Source organism: Paralichthys olivaceus, chromosome 23 (assembly GCF_024713975.1).
Source record: "Paralichthys olivaceus isolate ysfri-2021 chromosome 23, ASM2471397v2, whole genome shotgun sequence".
NCBI classification, from domain to species: domain Eukaryota; kingdom Metazoa; phylum Chordata; class Actinopteri; order Pleuronectiformes; family Paralichthyidae; genus Paralichthys; species Paralichthys olivaceus.
Window position 1 is genome coordinate 1,074,773 of NC_091115.1, and position 23,411 is coordinate 1,098,183.

The 23,411-nt window shown below is 43.6% G+C and overlaps 1 protein-coding gene and 1 long non-coding RNA gene across 2 annotated transcripts in view; one reads left to right on the forward strand and one right to left on the reverse strand.

Moving 5' to 3' along the window:
• Positions 1–23,411, forward strand: part of LOC109644512 (thyrotropin-releasing hormone-degrading ectoenzyme-like) — a 134,275-nt gene that overhangs the window by 722 nt on the left and 110,142 nt on the right. Inside the window, exon 2 of the mRNA XM_069519826.1 lies at positions 7,914–7,978. The gene's annotated coding sequence lies outside the window, so the exon portion shown is untranslated. The remainder of the gene's footprint in view (positions 1–7,913; positions 7,979–23,411) is intronic.
• LOC138406771 (uncharacterized) lies at positions 1,121–11,027 on the reverse strand. Its single transcript, XR_011240143.1, has 3 exons — positions 10,565–11,027; positions 6,582–7,182; positions 1,121–3,248 (listed from the first exon to the last, which is right to left on the reverse strand). It is a non-coding gene; the product is annotated as an uncharacterized lncRNA (long non-coding RNA).

A 23,411-nucleotide genomic window follows, 5' to 3' on the forward strand; every position in this document is an offset into this window, starting at 1 on the left:
GAGCAGAGGAAGAAAAGAACAGAGGAGGAGGAAGATGAGACGAATGGAAACAGACAAATTCTCTCTCTCTCTCTCCCTCTCTCTCTCTCTCCTCCAGGATATTCAGGTTCTCAGTCCGTCTTGTTTGTGTGATTGTTAACACTGACGGGCCTCTGCCCCTCCGCCTTCACACAGAAACCCTGCGTTCACACGTATGTGCGTGTTGCTGCAGGTGAGCGTCGCTGACAGCTCTCACATCTAATGAAGCACTGATATAAATATCTCTTCATTCTATCAGGGAACACGCAGAGCGGTTTGTTTCAAGAAAAGTGCAAGCGTTGAGATTACAAACGAGCAGCGGGAGGTTTCGTCATGTGGTTAAAAGTAGTAGGAGCTAAATTTAGATTCAAATCCGTCACGATGGAAACATAAATATTCACATGTGCTCTCGACAAGACGCGGAGTCTTAAACACTACAAAATAAAATGAGGATAAATACAAAGATTTATTAATTCAGCTCAGCTGGTGAAAGTCGGAGATCTGCCGTCCTCGACTCCTGGAGGGCTTTTAATTTGAAACAGGTATTTTTCAAAATAAACAACACTCTGCTTAAACAAACAATTTGTAACTTCGGCCACTAGGGGTCTCTCAATCAAAACCACAACAAAAGTTTGATGACATCATGAAGCAGAAAAGGATCATGGGAGTTACTGTTTTGAAAGCTGCTGTTTGAAATCTATCTTAACGGACTCAGGTTCAAATCGTGTTTGTAAATAAAGTTTTATTTAAGTTTAAGCAGCGAACTCCACGATAACGATCACTACGACACGAACCTCCAAACGTGACTCATTTAGTTCTTCTACAGTAAACACAAATATTTTCTTCATGATTTCTCTTTTCATTACATATCTTACAAAAGCTAAACTTCACTTTATGAATTTAAAATCGTACTGACTCGAATTTGAGCCGACGAAATGACACATGAAAAAAATCCTTCCATCACTAAGCTGCAGACAAACACTGATTCATGCTGATCGGTATCAAAGCAATAATCCTGACGATAGTTCTTCACTCGTGTGTTGTGCTGTTGATCCTTTAACACAAATTAATATCTGTTTATGTTCTTTCAAAGCAGCTGACACATTCTGAGTCGATGAGATCTGTCGGGACGGTCTGTCAGTGATAAACCTGTAATGAAGAGTTTCACTGCAGCAGTGATGAGACGCTCTCGTCGCTCTTGAACTCGCCGTAATCAGATGTAATGCAGACGAGGGAGAGATGAGAGATTTGAAGCCTCGACGTGGAGACGCCTCGCTGAGGAGACGCTCCAGCAGGAGGTGAAACACGTTTCATCTCATTCTCCTCGTTTCAGACTAAACCACAACAAAAAGCATAAAAATAACAGCGAGAGACAAAACAAGACAAAAGCAGCAGCAGAAATCAAACTCAACAAGAAGTGACATGTTTTTAATAAACAGCCTGACAAACTTTAAAAACTCTGAAGTCTGAAGCTTCATGTCTGTTCACGTTTCATTTGATCTGTTTTAATTTCACATTTTAATTCAGGGACGAAAGAATTTGGTCTCACACACGTTCGTCCTGTCGTCATCACCTATGTGGGCGTCGTCTACCTGCACTTGATTGGTTGCAGACGGTGTCTGACGCGGGCGTGTTGGGGGGGGGGGGTAGTCTTTCTGTTTGAATGGAGGAAATGAGTGAAGTGCTTCATGTGGTTGCCGTGGTAACGTCATGATGGTATCACGAGCAGCATCAGCAGAACCCGTTCACATCTTGATGGTCGGAGTTTTGTCTTCAGATGAAGGAGTTGATTTGTCTTCACGTGATTTGCAGTTGAGGGATTTTCAATGACAGCTGCTTGAAATGTTTTGGGGAAAAATCGACAAAGAGGCGTTCAATTTTTTACATTAGCGGCGACTTTGACCTTTGCACTTACACTTGAAAGAGAAAGTGGAAGCGGCTCTCTGCTCTTCGGTGGTTATGTGTCCTGTTACATCTCGTCTTATTTCTTCTCTGCCGTGATTGAAATTGAAATTCTTTGAACCCACAAAGCTGACGTCTCTCTAACTGCAGCAGGAAGAAAAAAGATTCCTGAAGGACGGACTGAACCTCGCAGCGACGTCTCAGCTGCAGCGTGTTTGAGATACCGGTGTTTTAAAACAGACCCGGTCTAACAGAACTGCTAAACACGGCTTTGAATCTGTTTTACGCTCGTCTTTGACAAGTCAACCAGAGAGGTCAGACTCTCAATCTATTCCTTAAGCCTGAGAGACAATACTGAGGCAAAATTAAGTATATTGGTGTGTGTGTGTTGCGAAGACAAACAAACCGTGGGACGTCATATCCAGCGATGACTGACGGACGGACGTGAGGATGCGGACGGACGAGTCCTTTCATGGATTCAAAGTGTCCACCAGACGTTACTGTGAGAGGAATGATGCAACAAGCAGAAATAGCATCAAACACACATTTTCATATGCATAAGAATCCGACAGGAGGAGTAGATTGTGTGTTTGCAGCTGGAGATGCTGACGGGTGGTTGGAAAGAGTTTTATTCACACAGAGAGAAAAGACGGGAAGAAGAAAATGAAAGAATCAAAGAATCTCACTCGTTTTCTGTTCTTTTAATCTGTTTATCTCATCTCTCTCTGCTTATCTGGAGTCAGCAGATTAAACATGCTGCTGCCGTCGTCTTTCTGCCCAGCTTCGCTTTCCAGCTCCTCCTGAGGGAACCCCGAGGCGTTCTCAGGTCAGATGAGATTTGTAGTCTCTTCACCGTGTTCTGGGTCTTTCCTGGGGCCTCCCATCAGCTGGGACGTGCCTGGAAAACCTCCAATGGGAGGCGCCCAGGAGGTTCCTGATCAGATGCCCGCACCACCTCAACTGGCTCCTTTTGACCCCAATGAGCAGCGACTCAACTCTCTCCTGATGTTTCGGCTCCATCATCTCTAACACAGGCAGTCCGAGGGACGACTTTAGGCCGGGGCCCAATCTCGAAAGAGTTCTTGAGAATTAACTCTCGAAAAACTGGCAGCAAAACTATATAAAACCACCTCCTCGCCAGAGAGGCACACCTAACAGAAGCTTCTGGGGTTAAAGACGCTTGCCAATGAAAACTCCTCCCAGGCTCCAGGAGGGCGCCGTGGTTTTCCTGGTCTGAAAGGTGACTCACTCTGGAGAACCTCCCCGGGGAGCAGTTCTCCTTCCTCCACAACGCAGCCCGAAGGATCACACACAGACCTCCTCCGTCACTATGAAGAGACGAGACAGAGACAAAGCCAGGAAAATGTGAATGTGATCTAAATACCACCACAGGTTGAGAACATGATCCATCAGCTCCCTGCTCCAGGCTCAAGGACAGAGATGGTGTAAATACAACTCCTCTTAAATGAAATGTCATATTCAAAGAATCAGTTCCACAAGCTCCTTTCATGCTCCAACAAATTACATCTGAAGGAGAAGTGGTTTGAAATGAAGAAAGAAAGAAGAATCCCTGCAGATACGATTATGATAACAACTGCAGATACCAGGAGGTCTTATGACAATAAGATAAATATTCAAAATCCAAACACAGATCGAGATTCTGGGACTCATGGAAAAAGAATCATTTCATTTGAACATAAAAGAGAAGATTCAAACTAATTATTTATCAGGTCTTTTACTCGCAGCAAGACAAACAGCAGACTGAGCTTCCTCCAACGAGCTGCTGAGGGAGATAAAGCTGAAGTCAGCCGAGGTAAATAATGGAAATGATCGAGCCGACAGTCTAATCAGCCTCTCAGAGCTAAATAACAGCATCATTAGAGGCGGGAGCAGGAGGACGAGGACTGTGGACCGGACTTTATCAGCAGCACGGAGACTGGAACTCAGCAGCTGGAAGGAAACGTCCTGCTGCTCCACATGCTGATGAGCGGAGGCAGCTCGCTAAGTGTGTTTATTACAGACACCACATGGAGTCCAGCGGCTCCTGAAGGAGCTCTGTCATATTCCTTCATCCCAGTGATTTCATGTATACCTACGTCCTGGGGTCCCGCCCATACACGTGCCTCGACCAATCAGGAGCCCATCTCAGCTGTCAATCGTGAAACCATCTTATCTAACATGTACTATGTTTTTTTTTTTGTTTAGTTCATGGCTCATCTGCTAACATGGAGGAGGTTTTATGACCTATACTTCAGCCGGGCCACCAGGGGGCGACATATATGTTTCAGCTTTGTAGGATTTATCTTGTCGTCCATCTTTAACAGAACCATGTTAACGTAAAGCAAACTCATATAATGTTCCTGTTTTCTTTCAGTGTGAAAGTTTCTTTATATATATATATATATAAATATATATATATATTTATTTATATACTAGAACATAGTTCCCACTTGAAAAAAAGAATAATTTGCTCTGCAGGAGTCTGTTTTCTTTCTCACTGTGGTTAAAGGTTGGTTTTCCGACTGAAGTCTGAAATCCTCCGACAGTCCAGACGAGAGAAGACGTGAGCGGAGAAAAACATTGATATTCAAGATGTTGTCCAGCAGAGGATTTTCTCTGCCCTGGATTTGACCTCTCAGGCGACTCACAGGCCTCTTATCAGCGGAGGATGTTGAGGTGTTTACGACCTGAGAGAGAAAAAAAACTATCAGCTGCGTTTTCCTGAAAGAGGTTGAAGAAATGTTTTTTAACGAACTGCAGCATTTTCAAAATGTGTCGGGAAACTAAATATAAGTTTAACTCGGTTCAGTGAAAATCATTTCTATTTTTACCTCCGACAAAAGCGCGTTCTGTTGACAGCTGAGACGGACTGAGTTCGAGTTTGGACGGAACTTGTGAAAACTTTTGAGATGAGACATTTAACAACATTTCTTCAGAAAATCTTTTCTGCATCTTGATTAAAACACATCATGTCTAGAGGACTGATGTTTGTGTGTTTGGTGCAGATCCAAAAACATCTGGTTTCGTTTGGAGCCTGTTTCACTACAAACAAGAACGTGTTCGCTTGTTAACGGTGCACATGAAGGTGTTTCTTCACCATCTGGAACCAAACCTACATCCTGATTCATCAGTTAGAAAAGTGGGAGAGTTGGCGGCGGTGATCGGCCTCACTTCAGGGGACAGAGAAATAAAAGGTGTTATATGCAGGCGACCTTGTGAAAAGACTGCGGCAGGGATCTGTCCTTACAGGAGAATCACTGCAGGGGCGGAGGATTATCAATAAATACAGAGGATATGAAGGGAAAAAGAACCTGGTGTCAGGAGAGTGGTTTTTATTTCACTGAGGGAGGAAGCAGAAACACACACACACACACACACACACACACACACACACTCAGCAGCTCCACCTGACGAGGCTCAACGATAATTTGACTTGAGGTGAATTCACAAGGTCGTGTCTGAAAACAGAACATAACGGAAATCTATTCAAAACCGGATCTAAAAATATATATATAAATAATACAATTTAAAAAGGTTCCATGAATGTTAGAGACGGGAGCGACTTGAGCACGAACTAAACAAAGTGATAATACACACAACAGCAAAATCATTTGTATACATTTAAATCCAACGCTGTCATTCTTTTGTTTAACCTCATTTATTCGTATTTCTGTTTGGTTTTTGGGAGAAAATGAGTCGTCTGTCAGATCTCCAGTTTAGACGTAGACACTCAGAGAAGTTAAAACACAGAGTCACATCTTCTAACATGTAATATCACTAAGGTGGGACTCGAACCCACGACCCTGAGATTAAGAGTCTCAGGAGACTTTCGGAGAAACGTGTTCAGTGGATCCCACAGTGTTGATCTACACCGAGTGGAAAACATTTATATTCTCAAAGCAGCAGCGAGTGGATGAAACATATTTAATATCCGGGCGAGAAAAAATATGTACATTTGAAAATTGGTGCGAGATGATGTTCCCACTGCGTCTGTTTGAGAATGCGTCTGTAAAATATGTGACTTTACACAGAATGTTTCTGTGTTTTCACGTTTGCATTCACGTTTGTTTTTGTTCATAGTGAATTTGAATGTTTCATTTGGTTTGGCAGCGTCTGGTCCTTGTTCTTTTTATTGTGTTGTGTCGACACGTCGGACTCGTCAATGCAAATAAAATACATTTGAACGTGAGGTGGAATGAAAGAGAGTCTGACAGACAGACAGGAAATGTTTGCTTGTGTTCTCCCTGCAGGCTGTTCTTACATTTTACTGTGTTCAACCCACAACATTCACATGACATAAATTATTCATTACATCTAGAAATGGTGTGTGTGTGTATGTGTGTGTGTGTGTGGGTGAGTGCGTGTGTGTGTCTGTGCACAGCTATATGCCCCACGTCTTTATTTCTTTTATATGTATATACAGTGTGTTCGAGCGTATTTGTGTGAATACTCTGAGCTAATAATTCATTTCTGCTGCTGATTGTTTTTGCTTCAGTTCTCTCCTTCTTCTTCACGTGTTGATTTAAAAGCAGCAGCACGCTTTTGAAGCACAGAGAGAACAGTGTGTGTGTGTGTGTGTGTGTGTGTGTGTGCGTGTGCGTGTGTGTGTGTGTTGCGGTATGGTTGTGTGGCTACATTTAGAACTGACACCACCATTTTACCTCGTTTAAGATTCAGGTTGGATTAAGTTGGAGATCAGGTTCAGGATAAACGTCGGGGCTCTGGAATGCAGCGCGTGTCCTCACGGCTGCAGAAAGATGAGTGTGTGAGGTCAGGACGGATGTTGAGCTCTAATGGCTTCAGTGTCGAGCTGCTGCAGGAGCTGAGCTGCAGCGGACGCCTGCTGAACTCCCACTTCATCTCAAAGCTGTGAATTCTATAGAAATACAATATCTAGTCAAGAGGATGCAGGGACGGATCGATTCAATATAAAACATATTTTCATAACAGGGACACGAGCGGCTCATTACAGCAGAATCCTCAAAACAGAATTCATTAGACGCCGGAGAAAGAAGCATGTGGAGGAATATTCAATAATTAGAGTTTCTGTTTTAAATTCTTTAAAATGGAGAAAACAGATGTGAACCGGTTGGATTCCTGAATCCTGAGAGCTGCCACACGTCACTCGTGAAGATCATAATGTGTAAATAAAGATGGACGACATGGCGGTGACATCCCTCCGAGGTGCACCCTGACGTGGAGACAGGAAGTCAGTGGTCTGCTCTCAGACCTGCACTGAACTCTGGAGGATTCAGACTTTCTCTGTGAAGAAGCAAAAAACAAAACACAAACATTTGGTGCCGGACTCGCAGAAGGTTTTGTTGTCGGTGTGTGATCTCCGCAGCGTTACGTCGCGCTGCTCCGTCTGAGCCGAGGTCATGTCGGACAACAGCTTATTTTATCTGCGCAGTATTTCTGCCCCCTAGTGGCGACAAACATCAGCTAATGCAGCTTTAAATAATCACTCAGTTCCTAAACATGCATCCATCAGTAATCAGCTGCTCCCACTCACACTGCCGCTGAATTAATGTGATGACTGACCACTTCACTCTGATTGTTCAGCGGAGGCGTCACTTTTCGCTTCTGAGCGACGGCCGAGCGCACGAGAGGATTTTCAAACGTTAAGTGACTTTTAAAAATGTGGGAGATCACAGGTATATCGACACGTTTAAATGATTTCTACACATGTTGTCAAGACTGGTTTATGCTCCTGGTGTGTCTGAGTCAGTCTGCTATCACACAGACAAACACTAGTTGGCGATGGTGTTCCCCTCCCACTCTGATTCTACACAAGACGGAATCTGAAGGGACAGAGCTCCGATAAATAATGATATATATATTATATATGTTTATAATTAAATTCTATATATTTTTATATAATGAGCCGAAGATTCAGACTTTGACTCTGGTGTTTAATTCAAGTCTCATTCTAAATGTACAAAAGTTAAAATCATGAACCACATCTGGAGAATCTTGTTTTTTTGTAATTCCAGATGTGACGATCACGTTAAGGTCGACTTCAGATGCAGCAGATTCATCGTGTGATCTGGAGACAAAGGTGTGTGTCTATGTGTGTGTGTGTGTGTGTGTGTTTGTTTGTGTGTCTTTGTGTGTGTGTGTGTGTGTCACGACTGCATTTTTAATTTTTGTTTGTCGTTATGAAACTGCTCAGAGAGTTGACCGCAGCTGTCACACTGCTGAGACTGTAACCCTGTGTGTGTGAGTGTGTGTGTGTGTGTGTGTGTGTGTGTGTGTGTTTGTGTGTGTGTGTGTGTGTGTGTGTGTGTGCTTCAGTGAGTTTCTGAAGGTGTAACTTAGTCTCGTATTGCCGATGACACTGAAACCTTTTTAAACTGTCACTCCTAATATCTGGTCTTTACAGAAGCGACTACAATGTGTGTGTGTGTGTGTGCGTGTGTGTGTGTGAGTGAGTGAGTGAGAGAGAGAGTGTGAGTGTGTGTGTGTGTGTGTTTACTGATTGTATTCACTGTGACAGTACAACAGCACTGTAAATGGAGTTTAAATTTTGAATGACCTTCGTGACCTGAAATTCACTCTCTGTTACCATCATACACCCACACACACACACACACACACACACACACACACTGTGTCTCAGTGGTGTGACAGCTGTGGTCGTGACCTCAGATTTTCAGACGTGTTTCCTCAGAACTAGAATCTGCTGCTGCGGAAAAAAAGGGAAATAAAAATAACGAGTCGAGGAACAAACACCACGACCACCAGCAGCTTTCTGACCACGTGATTGGTCGGGCCTGTCAATCCCAGGCTGATTGACAGGTCTGACGATGAAAAAGGTTGTGGTTCATCACCTGATCTCCAGTCGTCATGGAAACTTAGGTAGAAACTCATTTTCCCATATGTTCTGAGCCCTTTAACGACCGGGCGTCCATGTTGGCTCGACAGTGAAAATAGATTCGATGGAAACCAGCGACAGCTTGTCAAGTTTAAACGTCAGAAACGGTCGAAGTCCCTGAATGCACCAGATAACAAAATGAAAGTTCCGATCTTCATCACCTGATGTGACGGGAGTTTAGAATCTGATGTTAGCTTAGCACACAGGAGTTCCTTGAATGCACCAGTTGAAGCTCTGAGTAGTTTACTTAGTTACAGAAGTTCCCTGAACGTCTCTGCAGGTCTGAGTCACATTCAGGTTAAATAAGAAAAATGAAATGTGACAGATTCAGCAGCTGACGAGGAAACAACAGAAGCTTGAGCGGAAAGAAAACAAGTCGAAGTATAAAACTTCTTCTAATTATCAGGATCAGGTGAGTTAGCAGCTAATTCTCATCAGAGACAGTTTCATGTTGTTTAATTAGAGTCGATGGTAACGAGCTGTTGAACCACGTCCTCACTGACTGTGCCGAAAGACGGAGGCTTCACCTGCGAGACTAAAAATAACGGAGTAAAAATAGAAGAGAGGAAATGGAAAAACAAAGCAGAGGAAGTGGAGCGATCACAGATCAATGAGATTCATTTAATGTTCAGACGATGACGAATCAGAATTCACAACATTTGTCATTTATCACTTCGGGAAAGTGGCTTCATCCTTTTTTGTCCATGAATCAATAATGAAGGAGATTAAATGTGTGTAATAATATCAGTTGTGGAATAACATGCTGCGGTTCCCGGCCAATCAGAAATGTGCTTTAGTTTACTGTTTGAGTAACGTTGTGGTTCAGATCACAGCTGCAGCACATTTCTTATTTCCTCTCTCACCAGGATCACACCAGGTGAACTGGAATGTGAGATATATATATGAAATAATACAAATAATCCTAAAAGTCAGACTCAATTACTTTCTCTCTTGAGTCAGGGGCCACAGGACAAAAAAACAGGGGGGCGCTCAGAGTCCTAAGTGCTTTATCCTCACGCCCACATGAAACGTGTGGGTGTCCGACATGAAATATTAAAAGCTTTTTATCACAGTCAGGACTCAGAGTGCCTGGAGTTTTCTTTCTTATTCACAGGTTTGAGTACACAGGGGCGGTTCTGTTATCAAAAAACTAATTCCACTGTTAGTTTCCGCTCAAGCTACACGAGAACCAGTTCATTTATAAAATAACGATGTTTCTTACATCATCGGATCAGAAAACTGTCGTCGCACGATCGACGCCTGTTTCTGAATCTCGTGGAGCTTTGTTCTTCATGGAGCGATGAAAAGAGAGAAAACGTTGATAATAATTTCACCGCTGCAGAAAGAACAAGAGGAAAAGTTTGACTGATTTAAATTCAGCCAATAATAAAAGTCCTGCTTGTTTCTTTTCTTCTGCTTCATTCTTCCTCCTCTTCACGCCGCCGTGTCCCTCCTCTGCCTCTCTGAAGTTTCACAGAGATAAACTTGTGACAGCAGAAGAGAGACAGCGAGACGTGTCAGCACTCTGTGTGTGTGTGTGTGTGTGTGTGTGTGTGTGTGTGTGTGTGTGTGTGTGTGTGTGTGCAGGCAGCATGGTTCTGCTTCAAAGCCCATTTTGAGTCAATGGGTGTGTCATGACGGATTTTTGTCAGCCCCCTGTGGTGATACGAGACACTCTTGGTGTGTATCCGCAGTCAGTGTTTTCTGGTGTGTGTGTGTGTGTGTGTGTGTGTGTGTGTGTGTGTGTGTGTGTGGTAGCTGACTCAGTACCTCAGGGTGGATCCCTGAAGCTCAGCTGTCAGACTCTGTTTTTCTTCGCCGGTCTTTTGTCTCCCTCTCCTCTCGTACAGTAGATGTCTGTCTTTGTTTCTCTCCCCTGCTGGAGAGAATCCCTGCTACAGTTGGACGGAGGATTTCTCCATAAATCCTCTGAGCTCCGTCCCGACATCACATATTTCAACATATTCAACTCTGGAACATGTCAGCCGGTGAACCGCACGTAGCCCGGACACAGAAATTGTTTTATTATCATCTAGTGGTGGGATGGTGCTTTTGGGTCGTCCATCTTTGTGTCAGTCCGTTCGTCCTGTTATGAGATCCTGAGACCACCTTATGGGATTTTCTTCAAATGTGGTGCAAAGGTTCAGTCGGACCCAACGATGACCTGCAGTCGTCGGCAGAGGCGTCCAACCACAGGCAGCGGTTCTGTCGTGGTTTCCTGTAGAATCCAGTGTTCAGAGCTTGGATCCACAGACACGGTAGATTAGTGAGGGACAGATTTACTGAGACGCTCTGGGATTTATTGGCAATAACAAATTTAATGTAATAACATCAGCTTTGTCCTCTGACCACGGCTCAGAGCTCAGGGGATTGAATTAGGCTGCAGGTAACTATGGTTACGGTGAACTGACGGCCGCCACGTTGTTCCAGAGATTATGAGGATTACAACGGGGGACGGAGGATTTTTCACCAGTTTGCACAAATAAAATTAAACAAATAAAATTAAACAAATAAAAGACAATGATCTTGGTAAATATTAAAACGTCTCTCCTCCTTCTCTAGTTTCCACATTCTGACAATTTGAAAATGCAGGAGGCTGCAGAACCTCCGATGAAATACATTTTTGACCTGATGGTGGCGCTAGAGTGTGTACAGTGAAAATCACCTTCAGTAACAGCTGGTCAACCTCCTGCTGTGCCTGAGCTCTGAGCCGTGGTCAGAGGACGAAGCTGTCATATGATTCGTCCTCTGAGGACCATGAATGTCCATATAGTGAATAATCATCCAGTTCTTAGATCCGCCAACATGGCCGCTCTTAGCCCCCGGCCAATAAAAATATACCAGCGCCCCCTGGAGGTCAGTCAGTGTTTCACGACTTGATCAGGGGAAGAGGTGCGAGTGTCAGATGAGCAGAGAGCAGCCGGGATAAAGGAAGTTATTAAAGTTGTGGTGGATGAAGTGTGTGTGTGTGTGTGTGTGTGTGTGTGTGTGTGTGTGTGTGTGTGTGTGTGTGTGTGTGTGTTAAATGGACAACTCGGCATTAAATCTCATTAGGAAGTGAGGATGAGAGAGAGCCGGTCTATACTGCCTGAGGACACACACACACACACACACACTCACACACACACACACTCACACACACACACTCTCACACACACACACACACACACATCCTGGCGTTCGGATGCCTCTGGTTTCATTTAGAGTGGAACATCCCATGATGAGGGTGTGTCCGTTTCCATGGTGATGCATACTGTGAGGCTTTCGTCCAAAAGCCTTTTCAAATATTTTCCTGACTTCCGACACATCTGCAACTTGGAGCGAGTTCAGGCTGGAGAAGTGCTTTAAGGTGAAAGTCTTCCTCCTTCTTCTCCCTCCGCTCCTCTCCTCCGTCCATCAGGGTCAGTTTCTCTCCATCCTCCTCCCTCCGCTCCGCTGCCTCTCACCGGTTTGGTCGTCGCTCGGTTTTTTCCTTGTTCGTCTTGTTTTGAAAACAATTAGTAAGTAATTATCTTTGCACCTAATTAACAGTCGTACAAGAGAAAGCTGGCGGAATAAATGAAAATAAATAATTCAGCAGCCGAGTCTGGATCATACGTACTTATTTTTTTATTTTCGGTCTTGGTTTGACGCCAGGTCTCTCAGCTCCCACGCGCTGTCTGTCTCTGCTATAATTAAAATCACATTCTCTGCCAAGATGCACTAGTTATCTTTAGTCAGACTCCAGAAGAACATGAAACTGAGACGTCCAAGGCTTTTAGAACAACGTGGCCTCGGTGAAACAAATAGCATCTGTGGCACCTGGACCTGAAGTGAAGAGGTGGAAGATCTGAATCGATGCCTCTTGGGTCTGGATTGAAAGTTCCTCATCGAGAGAAACCGTCCTCGTTGTCTTAAAGAATTCTGACCATCCGTCCACCATCTTGGTTGTTGTAATCCAAACACAACCTTTATGCAGAATCTTAAAGTCAAAAGCATCTTGATTTCCAGAAGGTGTCACATCTTGGTTCTGGTGGTTGAACATGAAGGTGGATTAACTTCTGGGTTAAATGTGGGCGGAACTCTCAGATAAGTCCAGACGGATGTGGGTCTTTCTGGGCTGATGTCAATATTGGGGGAGTCATTTTCGATATCGGAGGATTAGTACACTCCTGAACTCAGACGGGTAAATCCTCACACACTGATCGTGAACACTGGCTCCCGGCACCAGCTGAGCGTGCAGCTCCCAAATGTTTAGACTTGGAACGCGGGGCACGTCGACTGCAACACGGATTGATGATCTACGATGTTTGTGACCCAGATATTCCCCGATGTAAAGATGAGGGATTCTGCAGGAAACTCCTCCTCCACTGGTTTGTCAAGCCCGAGGCGTTGTTCCTGGAGGAAACAAGCAGGTGACAGAGCTGTTCTTTTGTTTGCTTCTTCGTTTTGTCTCGACAGCGAAGACGCGGAGACAACGTCACAGTTTAACCGCACATAATAACCGATCCATGACCGATCCAGGGACATTGTCTCAGACCTGAGGTAGAAAATCTCCCGGCTGTTAAAACACCTTGACCTCGGTAAACTCGTCTCCTGAACCTTTATGAAGCGGTGAGGAAGTTGGAAATACACGATCTTGACGCAGGTGAAAGATTTGAGTCACAGGGTCGAGCTTTGTGGAGCTTCTCAATGAAGCGTCTTCAGATGACGGAGCTCTGGATTATAAATCTTTATCGGAGTTACGCTTCTTGACTGAGGACGACCTTGAAGCAGCAGATTGACTCGGGTGAAGCTCATCCGCCCGTTTTGAAGAGGGTCAGAGGTCGTTTTTTTTTAATCTATCGTATAAAGAGCCGGACGCAGGGAAAATTAAACATCCGGAGACATTTTCATCTTTTTTTTAAATCGACTTTGTTTTGAATGAGCCGATAAAAAAATGGCAGAAATGGAGTTTCCAAGACAACATCATGAACCGCCTCCACCAAACTGTCCGTTATCAGTGAATAATCATCAATGATGAGATACTAACACATGAGTATTATTATTATCTTCCATTAAATATTATCTTATATTATTATCTTCCATTAAATATAACAGAAAACTTAAATAACGTTTCTCACGATCCGTCATATTTCAGCCTGTGATTCTGTTTTGTATTTTTCACAGGCACCTGTTTCTTCTTTGTTTTTATGACAGTTAATAAATAACTTTGTCATTCGGAGAATTCCACGTACCGGTTTCAGTGGGACGGCAGCGATCTGTATTTAATATTCCAGTGAAGCTGAGGTTCGACTTGTGTTTCTGTCCCTCTGTGTGAACGGAAGTAATAAATAACAGACACATGAAAAATCTACTTGATATTTATTCACAGACACATTTTCTGGCAATAAATTTACTCCTGCTACAGAATAATAAAACATTTTATAACAAATAAAAATGGAAAAGCACTCGGGGAAGGTTTTCTACTACTTTCAGATAACTTTGCAAAATTAGAGCTTCAGCTTCCATAAAAACATGAAAATGTGTGTTTTCATCTAATCAAACAACATTAATTACTAAAACAGAATAAAATGAATTCCATTAATAATAAGTCCACTCATTTAAAAACAAGAGAAAAAGCAGATCTCAGCTCGACCGGCCGTCGTGTCTGTTCAACAGAAGCCTCGGATCAAACTGACCTGACGCGATCAGCTGAGATCAGAGTCACGCTGACCTCGTAATGTCGAGCGGACTGAACACGAGGGTGAAGACGTTCCTCGTCTTTACGTCACCGTGCCGCCCTTCATCCGTATTCATCTTCTCCGTGTGGATCAAAAAACCAGCTCCAGAAAAAAAGGCTTTCATTGTCGCTTCTGTATTTTTAACTTTCATTAATCGTCTTTGTGAGTTCCGTGGCGACGATTCATTTCATCTCTTCAGTCTTTCAAAGATACTTTTATCCAACGGGCTTTGATTAGCTAACCGCGCTATCGTCATTTCCTGGTTCACAGCGACGACAGGAAACCTGCAGGTCTGTGGAAAAACATGTGGAACAATTCAATTCCCTCAAAACCGAGCGGAGTTCGGAGCCAAAGACAATTATCAGAAAACTTTTATAAAAGAGGTTTGATTGTTAATCAACATGCGAAACGTGTGATTGCCGACTGATGGGAAACATTTTAATTGTATTCAATTAAATATACAACAAATCAGTTTCCAAAGACGATGATGTTGGACTCTTTTTTTTCTTTACGTCAAATATTCACATAATGCTTATTATTATTATTTTAATTATTATTAATAATTTAAAATATTTTCTGCATCTTTACTCTCGCCAGGCTCGGCTGTCTGAAGCTGCTGTGAATACATATTGAAATACAATTTAGTGCTGTTGGGTAAAGTCTTATTAACCATGAGTGGTCGACTGCTGCTTGTGAAGTAGCTCTGTTGTAATCACATACAAGTACATGCACGTCCTTTATATGCAGTACAAATACAAATACTGTGGAATCAAAGGATGAGCAGAATTCCAAATGAATGACGCTAAACGACCTTGACTGCTTTTTATTCAGCTGATAAAACGGTGTCGTCAGTATCATCGGTCAGAAGATGAAGCCGAGGCAAAGACTCGCACATTTCTTCTCAGCGTTGGTGGTTTGATATCGATCGGACTTCTCTGTGTTTGATGAAGGATTTATGGCAGAGCAGGGCAGACAGGCAGGATGGAGTTATTTTAGATGAAGCTTTATTTAACGAGGTGAGTCCCACAGGAGAGCGAGTCACAGAGAGAGAGAGAGAGAGAGGTGTGTGTGTGTGTGTGGGGGGGGGGGGTCAGAGGTCAGAGGTCGTCACGCAGCGGCTGAACGCAGCAGAACAGAGCGAGAGGATCCGACTGTTCTGCACAAATGGGTTCAATTTATTTCGAGTCTGTCGATTCTCCAGTTGATCTGCGAGGAACCTTCGCTGCTGCTCCGTCCACAGCTTCCTGCTCTCGGTGCTTCCTCCGAGCTCGTTAGGGTTTTTGTGATGGAGGAATTTTAGGGATGATTTCCTTGTTTTAAGGGCGAAGGGAGCGAAATGTTGTTCGTCCTGTGGAGCTGTCGGAACCAATTTGAGCTTTTCATCGATATCAGTGTTTATGTTTGATTCACAGAAGATACAAGTCAGAACTGTGCAGAACCTTCGTTTATAGAAATATCTTGGTTGGAATTGCATTTTGTTTTTTAAAGTAAAGTTTATGACTGAATTGTTAAAAAATCAAACCTCAGTTACGTTTTATTTGTCATTACGGTTTGATAATGATATCTACGGAATCATTGCCAGATTCCTCATATTTTCTTATATTGATTTAATCAAATATAAATAAATTAATATCCCGTTACATTTTCATTATACAGGACACAGCTTTGTAAAGCCGAGTAAACCTCTGGTCAGTGTCACTGAAATTATAAATTACAAGTTACGTCCATTTAAAGAAACATTTGTTTTAGCTAAAATAAAAATGCGTCTGCAGGTGAAAACGCAGCAGTGAGAGAGATGATGTCCTGCACTGACCTCCGTCCACCAGACTCCCGTCAGAAATAGAATTGATTTTAAGATCCTCTCTCGTTTTAAAAGCTCTCCTCGGTTTGATATCAGCACTGACTCCTCACATTTCCAGTCAAAATCCAAAGGTGACTCAGTCTTTTCATTTACCGTGTGAGAACAGCTCTGTCAGATCTGTCTCCACCTCTGACGATAGAAAGTCAAGATCTGATGTCAAACTTTTAACTTTTAATTAAACCGGTGGTTTCTCACATGTGCTCTTAAAAAACCGCGGATGAGCGTCATCCTATATTCTACACATAAAGCAAATCTCAGAAAAGACCTTGTTCTGGTTCCTCCGTCATTAATCATCTCAGGATTCCTCAGATTTATCTTATGACACGTCGGAGGAGCTCAAACCCTCCAGTTACAGTCTCCTGCAGGGAAACAGCAAATAAAGATGGACGACACGTCTCCACTTCCTGCCACTGCACAAAACTGGAGCAAAAAGAGTCTCCGCCTGTTTTTATATCATACATCATCAAATAACCAATTAAAACAGAACATATCAGAAACATGAACACTTGGAAAAAAAAGTAATCATCTTAGCTTGGTCCCATCTGCTAACATGGAGGAGGTGACCTATACTGCAGCCAGCCACCAGGGGGGCGATCTTTATATCTCCTGGCCTCAGTATTGTCAGTCCACATTAAGGTTGTGTTACTGGAGGAGCAGGTGTGCGTCTGTGTGTCGGTTCACACGTGTCTACTCCCTGGTGCTCAGTTAAAGTCCATATATCGAGTTAATGTTTAACATCTGGACACCTCTGGGAAACAAACACCTGTGTGTGAACCTCAACCTGCAGGTGCATGTGTCTACTTGCTGGTTTCCTGTGAGCTTCCCGGTCGCAGGTGTCTAACTCCTGGATTGTTGATCGCAGACCAACTTTACAGAAAGTCTAATTCCTCTAATATGAATTCTTCTCACAGCTCCAGCATTTGTTGATGTTTGTGTTGGAGAGGGAGCGAAGCCAGAATGAGGAATCTGTACTTGGTATTCAGTGTCTGTGTGTGTGTGTGTGTGTGTGTGTGTGTGTGTGTGTGTGTGTGTCTGTGTGTGTGCAGATAAGTGTGGCTTTGTTTTACCACCAAACGTCCAAAACCCCTGTTCCCTGTGCACGTTTAAATGTCTGCTCGATGGTTATGATTTGGTTTGAGCGTGATGCGTTCAGCGCTGATGGTAGAAGTGTGTGAAGTCAATGAAGGGTCCTCAGGAATACAGTAAGACCAGTGTGTGTGTGTGTGTGTGTGTGTGTGTGTGAGACTCCAGGGAGGAAGTGTCACCTTTAGCTCTTGTGGTGGAAGCTGACAAGTCATTAGCTGGGCATGCACACACACACACACACACACACACACACACACACACACACACACACACACACACACACACACACAAACACACACACACACACACACACACACACACACACACAGATATATTTATATAAACACAGACACGCTAAAAAATATATAAATATATATACACACAAACACATACTGCTCACCAGCTGGGTCACAAGAGGTCACACAAAGTGACACCATAATAAGTCTTTGTCAGTCTGATCAATGGCCACACACACACACACACACACACACACACACACACACACACACACACACACACACAGTGAATACCAACAAATGGACACACACGGTGAATTCTAATTAGCCGATGGGCTAAACGAGGCAGTGATCCCATTTACTGCTCACAATACAAAAAGTTTAACTTTCTCTCCGTCTCCCTCTCTTCCTCTCCCCACTCTCTCTCTCTCTCTCTCTCTCTCTCTCTCTCTCTCGCTCTCCTCATGTTAACAAGTTAGTTTTTTTCCGCGCAGCGACTCATTTATCAGAGCGGGGGAGCGTAAACATGAATTAATCAACTTCTGTTTGTTTCAGCACAATTAGTGATCAAATCAATTTCTGCCTTCTCAGGACGGAGAGAGGCGAGGAAGAGGAGGGAGGAGTGAGGGACGGGGGCGTGGAGGAAAGGTAGAGGGAGGAGGAGGAGGAGATGAAGAGGAGGGAAATATAATAAAAATAAGGAAAGAACACAGTCGTGGAATAATGGAGGGATAGGTGGAGGAGGAGGGAGGCATGAAAAATATTGTTCGCATAATTAAATGAAGCAACGACAGATTGAAAATGCAAAGGAGGAGAGGAGCGAAGGAGGAGGTGGAGGGGTGGTATGAAAAGGAGGATGGAATAAAGGAGGGATTGATTAGGGATAGAGGGAAAGAAAGAAAGAGATTAATGAAGGTAAAATGAGAAGGTAGAAGATGGGAAGAAAGGGAGGAGGAAGGTGGGATGAAAGGGATTATAAAGATGAGAGAAAGAGAGGAAAAGGAGTGAAAGATGAAGGAGGCTAAGATGAAAGCAATAGAAAATGAGCAGGGGAGTAAAAGAGGGTGAGAGCAGAGAATGAAGAGAAATGAAAGATCAAAAGAAAGGAGGAAAGAATGGTAAGAAGGAGGTCAAGGAGCAAGACAGAAGAGAAGGAGGTAAAGTGAAAGAGGGAAGGTCAGAGAAGGAGAGAAAGTTGTAAGAAGAAGGAAGGAATACATGAAGACAAAGGAAAGAAGAAGAATGAAATGAGAAGATGAAAAGAAGAGTGATGGAAATGAAAGGAAGGGGCAATGGAAGGATGGAAAAAGGAGGCCAAGGAGTAGAGGTGGCGAGAAAGACTCAAGAAGGAGGAGTAAGGGAAGAAAGGACGGGACTGAGGAAATAAAACCGTTGGAAAGGAAAGATAGAGAGGACGTGAGGAGGGACCGAGGAAAGAAGAAGAGGATGAAGGAGGAGTGACTATGGGAGGGAAGGAAAGAGGAAAGAAGGGAAGGATGACTGAGCGACAAAGGAAGGATCCAGAGGAGACGTCAGAGGAACGAGGAGAGAAGGATGGAGGGATGAAAGGAGGATTGATGAGTGGAGGTTTGGATTGAACGTGTGATTAGCATTTAGCTGACTGAACCAAACTGTGCTGCTGCATCACTATCTACACACACACACACACACACACACACGTTCATTAATAACCCGATGATTTTTTAAACGTCAGAATTTTAAATTAGAACCGACCCAGGCGATCGACAGAGAACACAGAAGTTGAGCCGCGGCCAGAAGATTACCTGCGGACCTGGTGATGACATCAGAGCTGCTGCTCGCTCAGCTGTTCAAAGCTCCGTGACGCTGTAGAACTCCGATCTGGAAAACAAGCTCATTGCTTTTGGCGCGATCGGTGACGTCACTTGAATGGAAGAGTCCCGCCCCCGACGTGTCACGTGTCACGGTTGCCCCCCCCAACAACACACCTGCTGAGTTTGAAGTAGATCGGACCAACGGTTCCAACGAGTCCCGACTTTACATGAAGATCAGCGTCTGGACCTCAGATGAAGATCTGAGCGGAGCTGCAGGTCGTAATGAAGAGTTCACCCTCTCTCTCTCTCTCTCTCTCTCTGGAGAGTGGATATTTGTTCCTCCGTGACAAAGCAACACATTTGTTTCCAGCAACCGAGGCCGATTTAATAAACTGCACTTGTCTTTTAAGTGTTTTGTATTCAAGGGTGATGCTGATGCTTCCCCGGGGACCGTACGTCTGAGTAAGCCGGGTACATCGCGCTCCGTCTTCACAACACAAGCAGCAGCGTGGAGCGATTGTTGAAACTTCTCCATTGACCCACGTTTATATTTTCCCCGCAAAGATCTTCACAGGCCTCTCCCTGTGAGCTGTGTCGTTCAGCGGAGGCAGGGATAAGAAGTAGGACAGAACAGCGGAGGTTTGTCAGGAAGCAGGTCGGAGTGAGCGTCGGGTTCAACACAGTGAAACTCTGACATCGAGGATCGTCTCTCTTTCAACCACGGATCAGAAAACACATGAACCGTGTTTGTCTGGGTTCTGTCTGTTTTGAACGGAGCTGGCAGAGTTCAGCACACGTGCAAACAAAGACGTCACAAATTTAGAAAGTAATTATCCGATATTTTAGTTTTTACGAACGACAAAAACATAAAACGCTAACGACCTTTCAAAATAAAGAACGATTAACTTTAATCAAATAATAAAGAAGTCTTCAGTCTGCCTCCTCCACTTCCTGTGGGCTGGACTTAAATGACCACTTCCTGCAGCCCTCGGACCTTTTGCCAGGTGAGCTCGGGAAATAAACAAACCGTTAAATCACGATGTGCTTTGTGAAACAAACGCTGAATGTGACAAAATGATTCGAACACTTAGTGAGCTGAGCCTCGAGGAAAGTTCTGATCCTTGTTCCCTCCGTCAAGGTTTCAGCTGTTTGTTAGCCTGTTAGCCTGTTAGCAGGATCTCGATGGATTACCATGAAGCTTTGTGAAGGAAGTGATGTCGGTATATTTCGATTGTTGTAAGAATCCAGATCTATAGGTTGTTAACATGGTTTCATGAGGAAGCTGCTGAGGCTCGACAGTGATCGAGTGATTTTCAAAGAATTTTTCTGTCTCCTCTTCGGTCGACACGTGTTTTTTTTCCCTGTGTGATGTTTGGGTCACGTGATCTCTGAAGAACTGAAGAACCTTTGTGGTGTTTCGGGACCTGAATGTTTTTCTTTTTAAATCCAGCAGAATGGAAATGCTCCGTGTGTCGTGGAGCTGAATGACTCATGTCTGGTTTTGCAGTGAATGAGAAATGTGGTTTATTGTTGTAAAGGTTGTCGGTCGTGTTTCTGGCCTAGTTCCAGACAAAGCATCTTGTTTTTACATTTATGCATTAGTGGAAAGAAAGTATGTGCATTTACTTCATTGCTTGTTTCTAAATACTTGAGTATTATTACTCTATTGTGCTTGAATATTTCACTTTCTCTTTGACGATGCTCTGATGGAACAGAGCTGCTCTGCAGGGATTTACTGGACACGAGCTCAGGGAGTTGTCATCGTGTTTTATAAGATAATAACCAACATGCATGAGATATGATCTTGTCCCGTCTCTCAGGATGTTTGGAGCTCCGTCATGAAAGATGCCGGTCTGCAACTCCTGAAAACTTCTCCGGCATTTTACTGGTGGAACTTTTACTAGTATAGTTTTGAGTACAGAGCTTTTACTTGTTCGTGCAGTAATCTGACTTCTCTCCCACCGTTGCCTCTACAGCACATTTCTGAAACATTGCAATGAATCTTCTGTCGTATTTTATGATAAAATAGAAGAATCTTTATTATGTTCTGGAACATTTCCTGGCGAGGAGCAGTTGTCAGAACGCCAGGAGCCTCGTAGATTTCTGGCTCTGTAGACACGAGGGTTTGTCCATCAGGAAACAAGGAAACACGTTTGTGAAAATGTTGAACTGCTCCTCTGAAGAAATAACTTGGTTGAGTTTAGTGAGACAATATCTTAGATTCCAAACGCACCAGACGTCTGTGTTCACATCGGAGATGTTTTGGATTAAGTTAAGACGGTTGAAGTTAAGAAATTTCTATTTCATTACTTCAACTGTGTTTTATGAAAATTAAATCATTTAGGTCGGACCACTGACATTTCTATAAAAAGAAAGAAAACCAATCATGAGTCAGATTATTGGGTCGTGACGGAGGTTCACACGCGACTGAGCGATTTAGTTCCTTGTGTTTTTCAGTCAGTTTCAATGACAGTGATAAATATGAGTTTTCATTTACATTCCTGAACAACGTTCTGCTGAGCTCAGGTCCTTCAGTTCATTTTTAATACGACAACACAGCAGCTGCTCACTTCTGCAGACTGAAGGAGTGAAACACTGCAACACACACACACACACACACACACACACACACACACACACACACACACACACACACACACACACACACACACACACAGGTCATCACGCAGATAGTGGAGCAACCTCGGCTATATAAAGCAAAGAGAGACAGAGGCATACATTAATGTTCAGGGTCGTTTTAACACAGGAGATGAAAATACAGTTATTCGACTAAAACACACACACACACACACACACACAGACACACACACATTCCTTCAGGCTGCCAAAGTCATGTTGCCTTTTTGCTTAACCTCCATTACATCCCTGTGCGTGTGCACATGCATACACACACACACACGGTGAGACGCACTCGTGCTCGCTCACTCTGAGCGCGGCGTTGAAGGCGTGGGCTGTTGCTTCACGTTACATCTCTCTGCTGAGATGATGGATGGAGGATATAAAATCCATCTCTGCAGGCCATTTAGAAAAGAAATGAACACTGACACTGAAAGGATGGATAGATGGATGGATGGATAGATAAATGATAAATGGAAGGATAGATAAATGATAGATAGATACCGACCTTTATCTATAACCAGGATTTTCTACTGACATGTAAATCTGTTTTATGAATCCTGTTTGAAAAAACAGCTCAAAGATTTTCACTGAAACCAGAAAAGAGACAAAAACAAATGAATGAATAGATGAAAAGAATAGAAAGCAGCTGCACTTGTCATTAAGTCGTATCAGGGAGTTTTCGTGATGCAACCCAGGTTTAACAGGCCGGATCTGTAACGTCTCTGTAAATGCATCATAAATAAAGAAGGAGTCAGAGGAGAGGGTGATGAATGAACTGATGTTTTTCTGCCTTTTCATCTTCGCCCGTTAACGTTTGCTCTGCGGAGAGAAAATCATTTGACTCAAACGCTTCCTGCGACTTTTAACGTGAAGCGTTGATGAGCTGACGTTGAGAATCAATCACCGCTCCTGAAAAATCCTTCTTCTTCTCTGCTTTTATTCACGCTCGTGTTGTTGATCTGAACTCCTGTCGTTGAATATGAATCTGACTTCCCATGTCAACACGACCTTTGAGCCTCCGGCTTGTTTTTGTTGGCTCCTCCGCACGGCGCTCGCTTTAGTCTGGATTGGACCAGAGCTCCCACAGCATCCTGGTCGTATAGAAACTTCCTGCTGCGCCTGAGTCACCAACCAATCAGGTGACAGCTGTAATGTGTCGTCCGCCCGTGACACTGAGACGGAGCAGAGAACATTATGTGTGTGTGTCAGAGAGAGAGAGAGAGGGAGAGAGAGAGTGTGAAAGAGATGGATCAGTATTGGATTTTGAGTCGTTTATATTCAGCAGGTGTTCAGACACTC